At 39.7% G+C, this 12,901-nt stretch overlaps 1 protein-coding gene across 6 annotated transcripts in view; it reads left to right on the top strand.

Annotated features, from left to right (window-relative positions):
• LOC136885417 (gastrula zinc finger protein XlCGF46.1) overlaps positions 1-12,901 on the top strand; it is a 293,140-nt gene that overhangs the window by 52,358 nt on the left and 227,881 nt on the right. For 3 of the 6 annotated variants that reach the window (XM_068230328.1, XM_067157941.2, XM_067157942.2), the window contains exon 1: positions 3,306-3,419. The exons of 1 other annotated variant lie outside the window; for it this stretch is intronic. The gene's annotated coding sequence lies outside the window, so the exon portion shown is untranslated. Of the gene's footprint in view, positions 1-3,305; positions 3,420-3,542; positions 3,605-7,497; positions 8,272-12,901 lie in introns of those variants that run through there. 2 more of the 6 variants (XM_068230326.1, XM_068230327.1) reach the window with 2 other exon arrangements.

The raw sequence follows: 12,901 nt of genomic DNA on the forward strand, positions 1-12,901 counted from the left end.
AACGATGCCGATAAGGTTTGAAAAATTACAACGAGTAACAAGAACTCGGGCATGCCGAGACGCATATTTTCATTGTTTAGAGTTATCAGAAAACTGTTCACAACAATATGTAATGCAATATAAGTACTTGTTTTGCATTTTACTAGGTTTTCATAAATATTGCGTTAATTTGAATTAGGAAATAAATATCCCGTATTGGAAATTCGTATTGAACATTCCATGTCAAAAAATTCTGTGACACCATATGGCGTCACGCTATAGTTTATCTTTCCTAAAAATTGATGTGACACCATATGGCGTCACGCATGACCATGGTATGGTGAGATAAAATTTACTTAGTACATCATATAAATACATCCCAAGATTATATAAACAGTCTACAACGCGTACAATTGCTTTGGCACCAGCGGAATGCAATTCAAAAACATGCCTGGCACCAGTGGAATAGTGTGCTACAATCGGCTCGGCACTCAACGTGTTAATTTTGTTTTACAAAACACCCAGCAAGGAGGCTGTGCAGTGGGGTCATGCATCTATGAAATTGCGCTTGTGCAGTGGTGGGTTTGAACCCCACTGTCGGCAGCCCTGAAAATAGTTTTCTGTGGTTTCCCATTTTCACACCAGGCAAATGCTGGGGCTGTACCTTAATTAAGGCTACGGCTGCTTCCTTCCCGTTCCTAGGCCTTTCCTGTCCCATTGTCGCCATAAGACCTATCTGAGTTGGTGCAACATAAAGCAACTAGCCTTATAATAGTTGTCCCCCTGTGGGTAGGGGCAGTCACGACATCCTCTGCCTGCTGTAAGAGATGACTAAAAGGGGTCCCATGTGGGCTCTGCACTTGGGATCTGGGGTAGGCGACCACAGAGCCCTTAATTGAATTTTGGCATTGCTTCCGCTTACTTGTGCCAGGCTCCCACTTTCATCTATCCTATCTGATCTACCTTGATCACCACCTGTTCTTTTCTGCCCCCGATTGAATTATGTATGGAGGCCTAGGGAATCTTATTTTCAAGCCCTCCATGGCCCTGGTCTTCCTTAGACGATACCATCATTTTTCCTAGTGTCGGCCCCCTTCTATTTCTTCTCTCCGATTACTAATATATATAGGGGGTGGTTGCCTAGTTGTACTTTCTCTTAAAACAATGGCCTAGATGTTAGGCCCTTTTAATCAACAAGCATCATCATCTTAAGCAAGGAGATTTGTGGTGATGGCGAGATGTTTGGTGGCCATGGTATATACTAGGAACTGTCCCATCATTCGCCTTACTGCAGGTGAAAGGAAAACCATTCTCAGGACAGCCAGTGGTAGGGGAACAGCCCGTTTCTGTGTCCCAAATGCAGAGGTGTAGAAACACGGTGGAACCGTGGCCACCCCTCCTCTGCTTGGTTGGCCGGTTGGAGTGCATGTTGTCAGACCACAGATCAGCCTATTTGCACCACCGACATAGATTTCTGGCTTCAATGTACAGTAGATACAAATTACACTGTCTGAAGTGAGATTCCACTGTCTTCAACTGGCATTTTGTGTAGGTCACAGCACAGTCCCTTGCACACCGTAATGTTGTGGAAGGTAGCAGCATATTGTTCATAATACTGTACTAAATTAGCAAACAATTCCTTGGACATAGCTCTTAATAGGTGGAGCTATGTTGTGACTTGGCATGGGAATGTTTTGTGCTGGGTCAGCTGCCATATTATTGTACGTAGATCCTGATGCTACATATTTCTGTCAATTTATTGGAACTCCTCTCCTGCGGATGGACTGAAAGGAAGCATTATTTGTACCTCCTGCATGTTGTAAGAGAGAACAATCACAGAATCTGTAAGCGCTCTCTTGTCTTTTAAACTCACAAACGTATTCATGATTCCATCCTTTTCCATGTAGCAGAAAAAGTTAGATATATCCTACTGTCACATAAAATAGAACATTTCTAACTATTGTAAATAGTGCAGATCAATGAATGCAAGGGATGCACACAATTTTGTAGCTTGACATTGGTTGTCATCTAAATGCAGATGACTGATTGAATGATGTGTTTTGATGCAATATGTAGGAACAGAGTATGTGCTATCATGTCTTGGTTTCTTCAAACACTACTCTGCCAGAGATTTGCCATCCTCTAGTAGATGCAAAAGAAGTAAAAATCTGAATATTTCTCAGTGTGTGGCCCTAGGTGCCTCATTTGACAGACTGAAAGATGTATCATAGAGTAAGTTCCTTGGGAAAATACAAATGGTGTTGCTGAAAACTTTTGACATGTCAATGCAACGTTAGACTGCAATAAGAGAGAAAAGTATTATGTTGTAACTTGTCAGTTCCAGTCTTTCTTTCATAAATGAATGATTTTGTGTTATATTGTTTTCTGGCTGATGAATATTAATTGATGATTAACACTGCTGAATGTAATTTCATGAGATTATGATATACTATGATCACTAAAACTTTTGTGCAAATTTCTACACCATTTTATACCTGTAACACTGTGGATAGTAGGTAAAATATAGCTCCATAAATCAAAAGATCATGTTTCATTTCAATTTACCTTTCAATCCTACAAACTCCCTCCTTATCATATGAGTTTGCTTTAATCATTTTGGTTCCTGTGTATGGTTTTCTTTCTTACATTGTATTTATATTTTATTTCCTGCATAAGTAGCATATCTTGATACTATTGATTGTTACGGTTGGCTTAAGTAGTGTTAAAGAGGACTGATGTACAAGGGGATCTTAGTGTCTATTTCTGTCGTAGGTGTTAATCTGAGATAAGGATTGCCAATCCCACTGACCTTCTGGTCACTTCCTTCCTCCCTTTGTGAGTTAGCTTCCTTTTTCCTCAGCAAAAAAAAAAAAAAAAAAAAAGGCAGCATAGGCAAGGCCAGTCACTCCCATCCTTCGTGGCTTTGTGAATTAGTAAAAATAAAATATAGCTCCATAAATCAAATAATTATAATAAGTAGCACAATCTGGTAAGCTTCTTTTCTCCAGCAAAAAAAAAATTATTAATAACAATAAAGCACAAGTCAACCTCCAGGTTGTTCAGAATGCAGAATTTCAGAAAAAGGTAACAGAACGAAGAAAAGAAAGAAAAGGAAATGAAAGAAAAACATAAAAGAAATAAAAAACGAAAACATATATTTAATATAATATTTAAGAGGGGGGGGGGGGGGGCGAGAACCTGGGTACCCTCCGCGCGCTAAACGATTTAAATCGCCCGCCCGGTAATTTAAGTTCAGCCCTGCTTACGCCAGGGGCGCTAGCGTGCGATTCCTGGCGATCTTTGCGCAGCCGTTGCGTACAGAAGTGAAAAAAAACGTTGAGAGTCATCTCTTACTCATACTCATACTCATTCTCTTTGGAGCAGGCAGTGTGTATATCATACCCCAAAGGCAGCCTTTTTCAATTCTCTTCTTGTCTCTAGTAAGTTATGTTAAATGTTATGTAACAGAATGTTATACAGACCTCGCGAGTAAAATATGTGTACGAAAATTAGCCTGGAAGTTTTGTTTTCCTTGTTGGCCCTACTTGTCTCAGACGATTTATGTTAGCTTGAGCATGCAGTGTACAAACTTCAGTTTGCAAGTTAGCTCTCAGACGACTTGCTTGTAAGTTAGCTCGAATTCGGTGAATTATACTAGGAGTTGTTAGACGAAATTATCATAATGGTTATAGATAGGTAATCAACAACACTTTGCAGTTTGCTGTCGAAGTAGTAGATATGTTATTACGCCTTGATTATATAAATAAAGTTTTATTGCAGCCAATGGCCATATGTAAATTTTCTACTCTTTACTATATTCCTGTATAGTAACGAATGTCAACATACGGTAGTTCCATTACGGAAGTTCTGCTGTCAAGATTTAATATTACAAACATTTCATATCTCTAAATATTTATGTTTACAGATTTGAGAGCGCGTAACCTTCCTCAAACTAAATAGAGGACCTTGGAAATGTTAATAAATTTCAAGCGTTGGTCAATGTGTCGTCACGTTACATTTACGCCACTTATTGAAGTGGTATCATTCACATATTTTCTCACACAGTTTGCACAAGCATTCGTCGCTTGGATCGTGATATATCTCTTTTACACATAGCTTATGATGGAAACCATGTACAGCCAGCCTGTTGATAGCACTGCGCATGTTCTTATTTGGGCCCATCCAGTCTCTGTTTGTCATAGCATCCGTCACGTAGAACTCCGGCCAGATTTCTTCTCTTTTGCTTAACCTCAGATTTAGGTGAGCAGTGGCTTGGGGTGTCGATGGCACAGAAAGATATCTAAGGTCCTCGATAAGGAAAGGCTCCTGAGCTAGTTCATAAGCTAGTCTAGATGGAGATGTCTTAGAAATACCTAATATTCTTTTCAGAAAGGTATCTTTCACTTTTTCAAGTGTAGTTAGGTCAGATGTTGATAATTTGTCCCAGATTAAATCTATGCCATATGTCAGAACTAGCTGATGTACCCGTGCTTCGCTACGGGATTCTCAGAAAGACTGACTTTGTGGTTTTCCTAACTGAAATCAACATAGGTTATTACAAAAACGTAAGTATGACTGTAGCGATTAAAAGCAATGCTATCATATAAATACTCGATCAAATGGAAAGCTGCACGTTTTATCACTTTTAACGAACAGTGCTGCGGTTAGATTGCGGTGCCAATCTAATAGTCCAAAGTTCCAGAGCTGGGATGACCAGGCCTCAGATTGCCACGAACACTCATCTGTTATTATTCCGCTAAATATGCACACTGTTCATTCCAATCAGTACCTCATAGTAGGGATTGAATAGCCCGAATGCTATGATGATCCAGTGTGTAACGTACCAGTAGTATCAGAAAATTTATAAACCAGGGGAATGGCATGCTAAAGAAGAAAGTTATCTAACTCACCAGCTACTTCCCATCAATATTCAGGCAGGCTGTTACACTCTGTCCGACTGGGCGAGTTGACCGTGTGGTTAGCGGTGCACAGCTGAGCTTGCATCCGAGAGATAGTGGATTCGAACCCCATTGTCGGCAGCGCTGAAGATGGTATTCCGTGGTTTCCCACTTTCACACCAGTCAAATGTTGGGCCTGTACCTTAATTAAGGCCTAAGTCACTCCTAGCCCTTTCCTATCCCACCGGGTGAGTTGGCCGTGCGTGTTGAGGCGCGCGGCTGTGAGCTTGCATCCGGGAGATAGTAGGTTCGAATCCCACTATCGGCAGCCCTGAAGATGGTTTTCCGTGGTTTCCCATTTTCACACCAGGCAAATGCTGGGGCTGTACCTTAATTAAGGCCACGGCCGCTTCCTTCCAACTCCTAGGCCTTTCCTATCCCATCGTCGCCATAAGACCTATCTGTGTCGGTGCGACGTAAAGCCCCTAGCAAAAAAAAAAACTTTCCTATCCCATCGTCGCCATAAAACCTATCTATGTCAGTGCGACGGAAATCAAATACTCTGTACTCAGCAGTAATCCTATCTACCGGAGATGAGGGGCAACAGAAGACACAAAGCACATCACGACAAACAATGGTCAATGTAATGTTATTGTTGATCAGTGTTATGAGCTTTCTATATTGTAGGCCTACACATTTAGTTTTCTTTCGACTCTGTGATTTGTAAAATATTTTATACCGTAAACTGTAGTTTCTTATTCTCCGACTTTACTTACCGATTGTCATTAAATACTGTTTACCCATTTTCTCGTTACTCGGCGCTGATATGGACTTAGTAACAAAAATTCAAATTCATGAATATCTTGGTGATCATAGCCAGTACGGTAACAATGTATAAGGCATGAATAACAGGAAATTTAATACTATATAACCTAAGTTATCTAGCATTCATCGACTACATTTCTAATAAGAAATATTTGAGAATTACATTTTAGGCCTTCCCCTAAACTACCATTTCACTCAGCGTGAATAAAATAATTTACAGCCTAGACTATAGCGACTTATTTCGTGACTTTGCATACCGATTTTCATCAAGATAGGACTACTAATAACAACAATATTTGAGAATTAAATTTTAGACCTTCCCCTAAACTACCATTTCACTCTGCGTGAGTAAAATGATTTATAGCCTAGATTGTAGCGGCTCATCCCCCGATTTCACATACCGATTTTCATTAGACCACTAATAACATAAATAGTTGAGAATTCAATTTTAGGCCTTCCCCTAAACTACCATTTCACTCAGCGTGAGTAAAATGATTTATAGCCTAGATTGTAGAGGCTCAACCCCCGACTTCACATACCGATTTTCATTAAATTCTTTTCTACCGTTTTCTCGTGATGCGTGTACATACATACAGACAGACAGACAGAAATTACGGAAAAGTAAAAAGTGCATTTTCTTGTTACTATGGACATGACCGATATAAAAATACCATTATTTTCAAATTCTGAGCAATGTACAGACAAAACTCTTATTTTATATATATATATATATATATATGGGTAGTATCTTTGCATGAAAAAGTTTCATTGCCGAGCCTATTGATATTTTGGTTGGGTCTTGTATATTGTAAATTCCTCTTATTGCTGCTGCTGCTCTTTCCCTCACATGTATTTTGAATGAGGATCCTGACTTTTGTAGAGTGATGCCGAGGTAGCGAAAATTATTTACTGTAGTTAAATCTACCCCTGCATATGAAATTCTATCTGTCGCTGCTATTCTTCCTCCTTTTCGGAAGACCATACAGACTGTCTTGTTCTTGTTAACCTGGAAGTCGTTTGTTTCGGCCCATTCCTGTAGTCTATCTACTGCGATCTGGAGGTCTTCTCTGTTTCTCGATCCTATTATCATGTCATCTGCGTAGGCATACAGCACTGTTGGCGAATTATCTGTTATTCTTGTGATGTCTGTTGTAGCTACGTTAAAAAGCGTAGGGCTAGTGGGGTCTCCTTGCAACACACCGTTTGTTTGAGTGATGGGGGAAGAGAGTGATACCCCATCATCTATTCTCATGCTATTGTAGTCTATTGTACGCTTGATTATATGCATTAGTGTTGTAGTGCACGGGTGGCCCAGATTGGTTGCGCAGTAGATGTTAGTTTTCCCTCGTCCTGCTCATGAAGTCATCACAGGAGCACCGTGACTGTGTAACACACAACTGCACGTGTATCTTATTTCTTTGTTTATAGCTGTCTGTCTTGTAAAGAAAAGATTTCCATGTAATATTTGTACGTAATTTCTTTCCTTATATTGCTGTTGGTTTATATAGTGGCCTACTGTGTTTTGCGTAGTGTGTGTGTGTCGTAGTTGGTTTCTGTGAGATCTCTGTTAAGTTGCTGTGTTTCATGCGGTGAGGTGCACTTATTTTCTTTTCGTTTATTTGCGTGAACAGTGTAATGGTAGCTGGAGTGAAATTTCTGTGTTCATAGTATCATTGCGATAGAAAACCGTGCCGTTAATGATTAACCGCAATCTACAGCGACACCTGATTTTTCAGCAGAAGGATTTTGGTACCTCGCCGGCTACATCGCTTACCGTGGAAGAAAATATGACAGGTCAATGGGAAGCCCAACTGGGGAAATGCTTTCCATTTCTTCTGGTACAGCTCCTGTGGGATGGATAGAAGTGTTATCTCAGGGAGGTCTACTCGTCCCATGAAAGAAGGGCTAAACCAAATAAAGGAATTTGAGTTAATTTTCACGGACACTCACACACGCACTGAACTGTGACGCATACCTAATATTATACGCTAAATGTGTCAAACAATTAGCATCGTCGCCATAAGACCTATCTGTGTCGGTGCGACGTAAAGCTCCGAGCAAAAAAACAAAACAATAAGCAGTAAATTCCCCGCTGTACCACCAGAAATAGTAAAATTGTATGTTAGAACGAGAACATTTATATGCATACGACAAATGAACATTCGGGCAAGGACTGAAAAAAAAAAAAAAAAAAAAACACTGAGCGAGTTGGCCGTGCGGTTAGGGACGCGCGGCTGTGATCTTGCATCCGGGAGATAGTTGTTCGGATCCCACTGTTGGCAGCCCTGAATATGGTTTTCCGTCGTTTCCCATTTTCACTCCAGGCAAATGCTGGGGCTGTACCTTAATTAAGACCACGGCCGCTTCCTTCCAACTCCTAGGCCTTTACTATCCCATCATCGCCATAAGGCCTATCTGTGTCGGTGTGATGTAAAGCCACTAGCAAAAAAAAAAAATAAATAAAAAAAAAATAAAAGATACTGAAAAATCCATAGCAGCTCATCGGCAAAAGGCACGACAATGGATTTCGTCCTCAAAAGCAACCACTTCATGACATTTGATCTCACAGGTAAGACTGTGTTCTAATGAAGTGCTTTTCCTGTTCTTTCTTATTATTTAGCTGTAAACAGTAGGAGTACCTATGCATGGTTTCGAATATGAACTTGCTTCTGCTGCTGTTATAATATGTGTTAAGCTTTAAACTCGATATCGGTACCTGCGGAAGTGAGTCAGTGTAACGTATGTCAACATACGGTAGTTCCATTACGGAAGTTCTGCTATCAAGATTTAATATTACAAACATTTCATATCTCTAAATATTTATGTTTACAGATTTGAGAGCGCGTAACCTTCCTCAAACTAAATAGAGGACCTTGGAAATGTTAATAAATTTCAAGCGTTGGTCAATGTGTCGTCACGTTACATTTACACCTTATTCGTAATAGAAATAATGAAAATTTACTATGCTGTACTCTCATTCAATCTTATCACAGCAGTAATCTGTATGTCTGGTCTGCAATTAGTTCTGAGAAATTGTAATGTTTGCTGGTATTATGAGATTCCTACTGATTTGCGCGCTCTGGGCTCGGCTGCTTTGTTCCTACTGTGACGTCATTTTGTTAACCAATAGCAGCTCGTCTCGCGTTGGGCCCAACCTTTAGTAGTGTTTAAGAACCTTGTTGTAGTGCTTGTACCTGACCTACACGATGCTTTGTGCAGTTTTATTCTCTTCGGTGTGTTATTTCCATATGATGCACTTCGGTTTACTCGGCGTCCCGATTGTATAAACATCACTGACTGGAGATCAGTTTTAGTCTAAGTTCAGAAAATGACCTGAGATCAGACCGGTGTCGTGTTGTGTAACACTGATCTATGATCAACTACTCGAAGTTCAATTTTGATCCCAGTTCATATGAGCGCTTGGCAACAGCACAAAAACAGTCGAGTGTCACGAGTCGCAATTGAGCAGTGTGAATGTTTTCATTCATATTCGTATTCTGTGTGCTGAGCGAAAGAAAGAAATAAAGAAAAATGACTGAAATATTTGTATTGAACAAGTAAGTAGGGAAATCATACATTAATCCTGTATTATGTTTGTTAAATTTGTCACCAAGCAATAGGCCTACACTTCTTTATTTCTTCTACTGCAGGTCCCTGCTTCCAAATCAGCTGATCTCCACACCTCGACCTCGAAAAGAGCTGATGTGCTCACGAAGTCACGGTCGCCTGGCATAAAATGAAACTGAGACCTTAAAACATGATAATGAAATTTAAAACATGGAAATTTTAATGACAGGAGAAAGTTAGGCCTGGACAATAAGGAAGACTGGGTTTAATTGCATAGTACAGTGGCGTTATTAGACGCATATAGTTGTAAAGTACATTATGTTTTTGGCTATTTTTGTTGCAGATAAACTGTTCGTATAATTGAGTTTGAACCACTTTTCGTAATAGCCAACTGTAATTTTTTATAAATATTGTAACCTAAATACACTACGGTATTAATAATTGCTGCCCTTATAGCAGTGTTTTCTCTTCCATGAACGTCATTTGCAGCAGGTACTGAAATTTCGAACGCTCTTCTTGCAACGAACACCGCCTCATCTCTTTCAGGGACCTCATATACTGCATTTACAGCGATATTGTGCAAGACGAACGTTGCAACTATGATTACTGGAAGACAAGGTAACTTCACTCTTAGCCCCATACGGAGATGAGGGAACAGTCTCTTCACAACCCCAAATGTTCTTTCTATTGCTGACCTGGTTGCTTTATGGGCTCGATTATAAGCTCCGATATTTAGGGACCTGAGCCTAGCATCACAAATAACTTGAATATTTAACGAAAACTATCCATGACGATTCACATAAACTTCTGAGTTATTGCCCCCAGGAGATATTATAGGTATGTGGGTACAATCTATTGCGCGTATAACACCAGGGAAGTGTTTTACATCGAAAAAATCATGCATGATTTTCCTCACAACATTTTGTTCGGAGGGCATTTTGATAAACTCGTGTTTCAGTGCAGCAATGAGATTAGATACGCGATGAATGGCTCTGCAGACTGTCGCTGCGTCTACATGCAGTAAATCACCAATGACTAACTGAAAACTTCCCGTGGCAAAGAATCTCAAAGTCAGTAACAACATGTGCATTTGAGTTAGTAGGTTTTAAGTGGAATATCACGCAACCTGAGTTCTAGCTGTTCCACGGTATCTTTTCCCAAGTGATCCCTCAGTTTTAACTTATCACTCAATTCTCTCATTGGATTTCCTCGTTCTCAGAACACACGAGGAGCCCGACAAAATGAATCATTTTCATCATCAGAATATATATCCGAGAAATCAGAGTAATCAGACATCTGTAAAATACGAACGAGATATATAATAACGTAAGCAATTTATCGAGGTTATGTTATAGAATTATTACATTACACTGCAGTAAAAGAAGCGTAATATTGCCTATATACAGACAACTATAGCTAGCAATGTATGAAGTTAGACTTCAGTGTATTTTTTTTACCATTTATCGTAAAAACACAGGTAATATTTTATTAACAATCAGCTGTTCTTGTATCCCAAGTAGGAAACAACTCCTTGAACTAAGATCAAAGAGTTTGATTGGAGAAATTTCTCCAGTCAAAGTTGATCGTAGTTCAGTGCAAATTGATCCCAGAATAAAGTTTATACAATACAAATGTACGAGTTTTGCGTGAACCGAGATCAATTTCGTCTCTGATCTAAGATCAAACGGTTTATACTATCGGCCCTATAGGTTCTAGTTGGAGCTAAGTCTGCGCATGCCAGTCCCTTCAGACATGTCTCTGTGTGTATGGCTGACAAGTCTGCCGACTAGTGCTGGCAAGCAAAGGCGGTTCTCCGTTGATTGAATCGGAGATACGATTGAAATGCCCCATCTGGTCATCTCTGGTACTACCAACGAATGGCGAACATATTTACGAAGGGGAAACGGAGAGCGGTGGTGGTAAGGAGGATTGGAGAGGAGGGCATTCAGAGGTGAGTCGTACGATTCGTCACTAGCCAGTGCTCGGAGACAGGTTTGCGAAGTTTAGACTTAGTAACTTATTATCGGCATACTTTTTCTGGATAGATTTGTGTACGGGGATGAGGAGTAAGGAGGGAGATCTCTCGGTTCCGGTAGTGCTGCCAACTGAATGGAAATGAAATCTGAATTGAATCGATAATATGATCAATCGATATGAAGTTTCTAAACCGTTACTATCTTAAGCCAACAACTGTGTCACACACACATTATATAATAATATGATATTATATAACATTTCTCGATGCAAGTCTTATTCCTAGAGTGAATTCTATAGTTTGGCTTTGCTGTGTAAACAACAACAGTACTAGTACGTAAAGTGTATGCCAGATGTTGCACAGCGATGCATAAGCGATTCATAGTTTGTGTTTCAAAGGTTGCCAGTACGAATCTTGAAGATTGCCGAGAGGTCTACCGATTCAGCACTAGGGTGTAAATCTATCCAGAAAAAGTGTGCCAGTAATACAGCTGGGCATGGCTGTAAACAGTAGAATGGATTCGTGCAATCGCTCGTTGTGTTAAAGATACGTCGGACATTTTCCAATGCCGAAACGGAAATCGGAGGTATGGCATTTCTATAAAAGAGATGTCAGTAGAAGACAGGCAAAATGTTCTTTATGCGGTCGGTTATATGGAACAGGTGGGGGAACATCGAATCTTCTGGACAATTTAAGATGTTTCCATAAGGAAAATGTTGAAGCAAATGCTGATAATGATAGTGGTAACACCGTAGTGACGTATAGCAAAGATAACGAGGAAAAGAAAAAGATTGACAAAATGCTAAGGAGACATGTTGTCATTTATTCTTGTACAAAGTGAAGAATTTCAAGACTTCTTCAAAGGTCTGAATCCCCGGTACTTATTATCTTCCTGTCGCACATTGGCAAATGTACGCACGTTAATTCATTCATGAAAGACTTATATTCCTTGAAATAAATTAGATATAGCCTATATTAATAGAATTATATTTTTTTTAGGATATAATATGGAAAACATATAACTCTGTCAAAGAGGCCTTGAAAATTGATATATTGCAGGCTAAATCAGTCTCATTGACTACTGATACCTGGACATCAATCAGTCAAGATTGTTACCTTGCAGTTACAGTCCATTTTATAAAAGACAACGCTTTCGCAGGCTAAAACAGTCTCATTGACTACTGACACCTGGACATCAATCAGTCAAGATTGTTACCTTGCAGTTACGGCGCATTTTATAAAAGACAACGCTTTAGTATCTGCTTGTCTTCAATGCTGTGTATTTAAAGGTAATCACACAGCAGAAAATATTGCACAAGCTTTGAAAGATGTTATTGCAAACTGGGGGATCACTGGGAGAGTAACAGCTATTGTTACTGATAATGCTGCTAAAATGGTCGCAGCTGTGCAGAAGTTGTCCATTCGGCATGTCCCATATGTGGCTCATACGTTAAATCTGCTATTAGCTGCAGGCATCAGAAACATGCCTTCATTAGCTGAAGTTCTGAACCACGCCTCAAATATAGTGACGTTTTTCAAGTTAGTAAACTCCTATTACTCTCTGATCGATGTGTTAAAAATGCTGCACCTTTACGGTTAAGGGAAACTAAATTATTATTTTAATAATTTGACACAGGCACAGCAACATCACAAGTGA

The sequence above is a fragment of the Anabrus simplex genome, chromosome 14, assembly GCF_040414725.1.
Source record: "Anabrus simplex isolate iqAnaSimp1 chromosome 14, ASM4041472v1, whole genome shotgun sequence".
Taxonomy (NCBI): domain Eukaryota; kingdom Metazoa; phylum Arthropoda; class Insecta; order Orthoptera; family Tettigoniidae; genus Anabrus; species Anabrus simplex.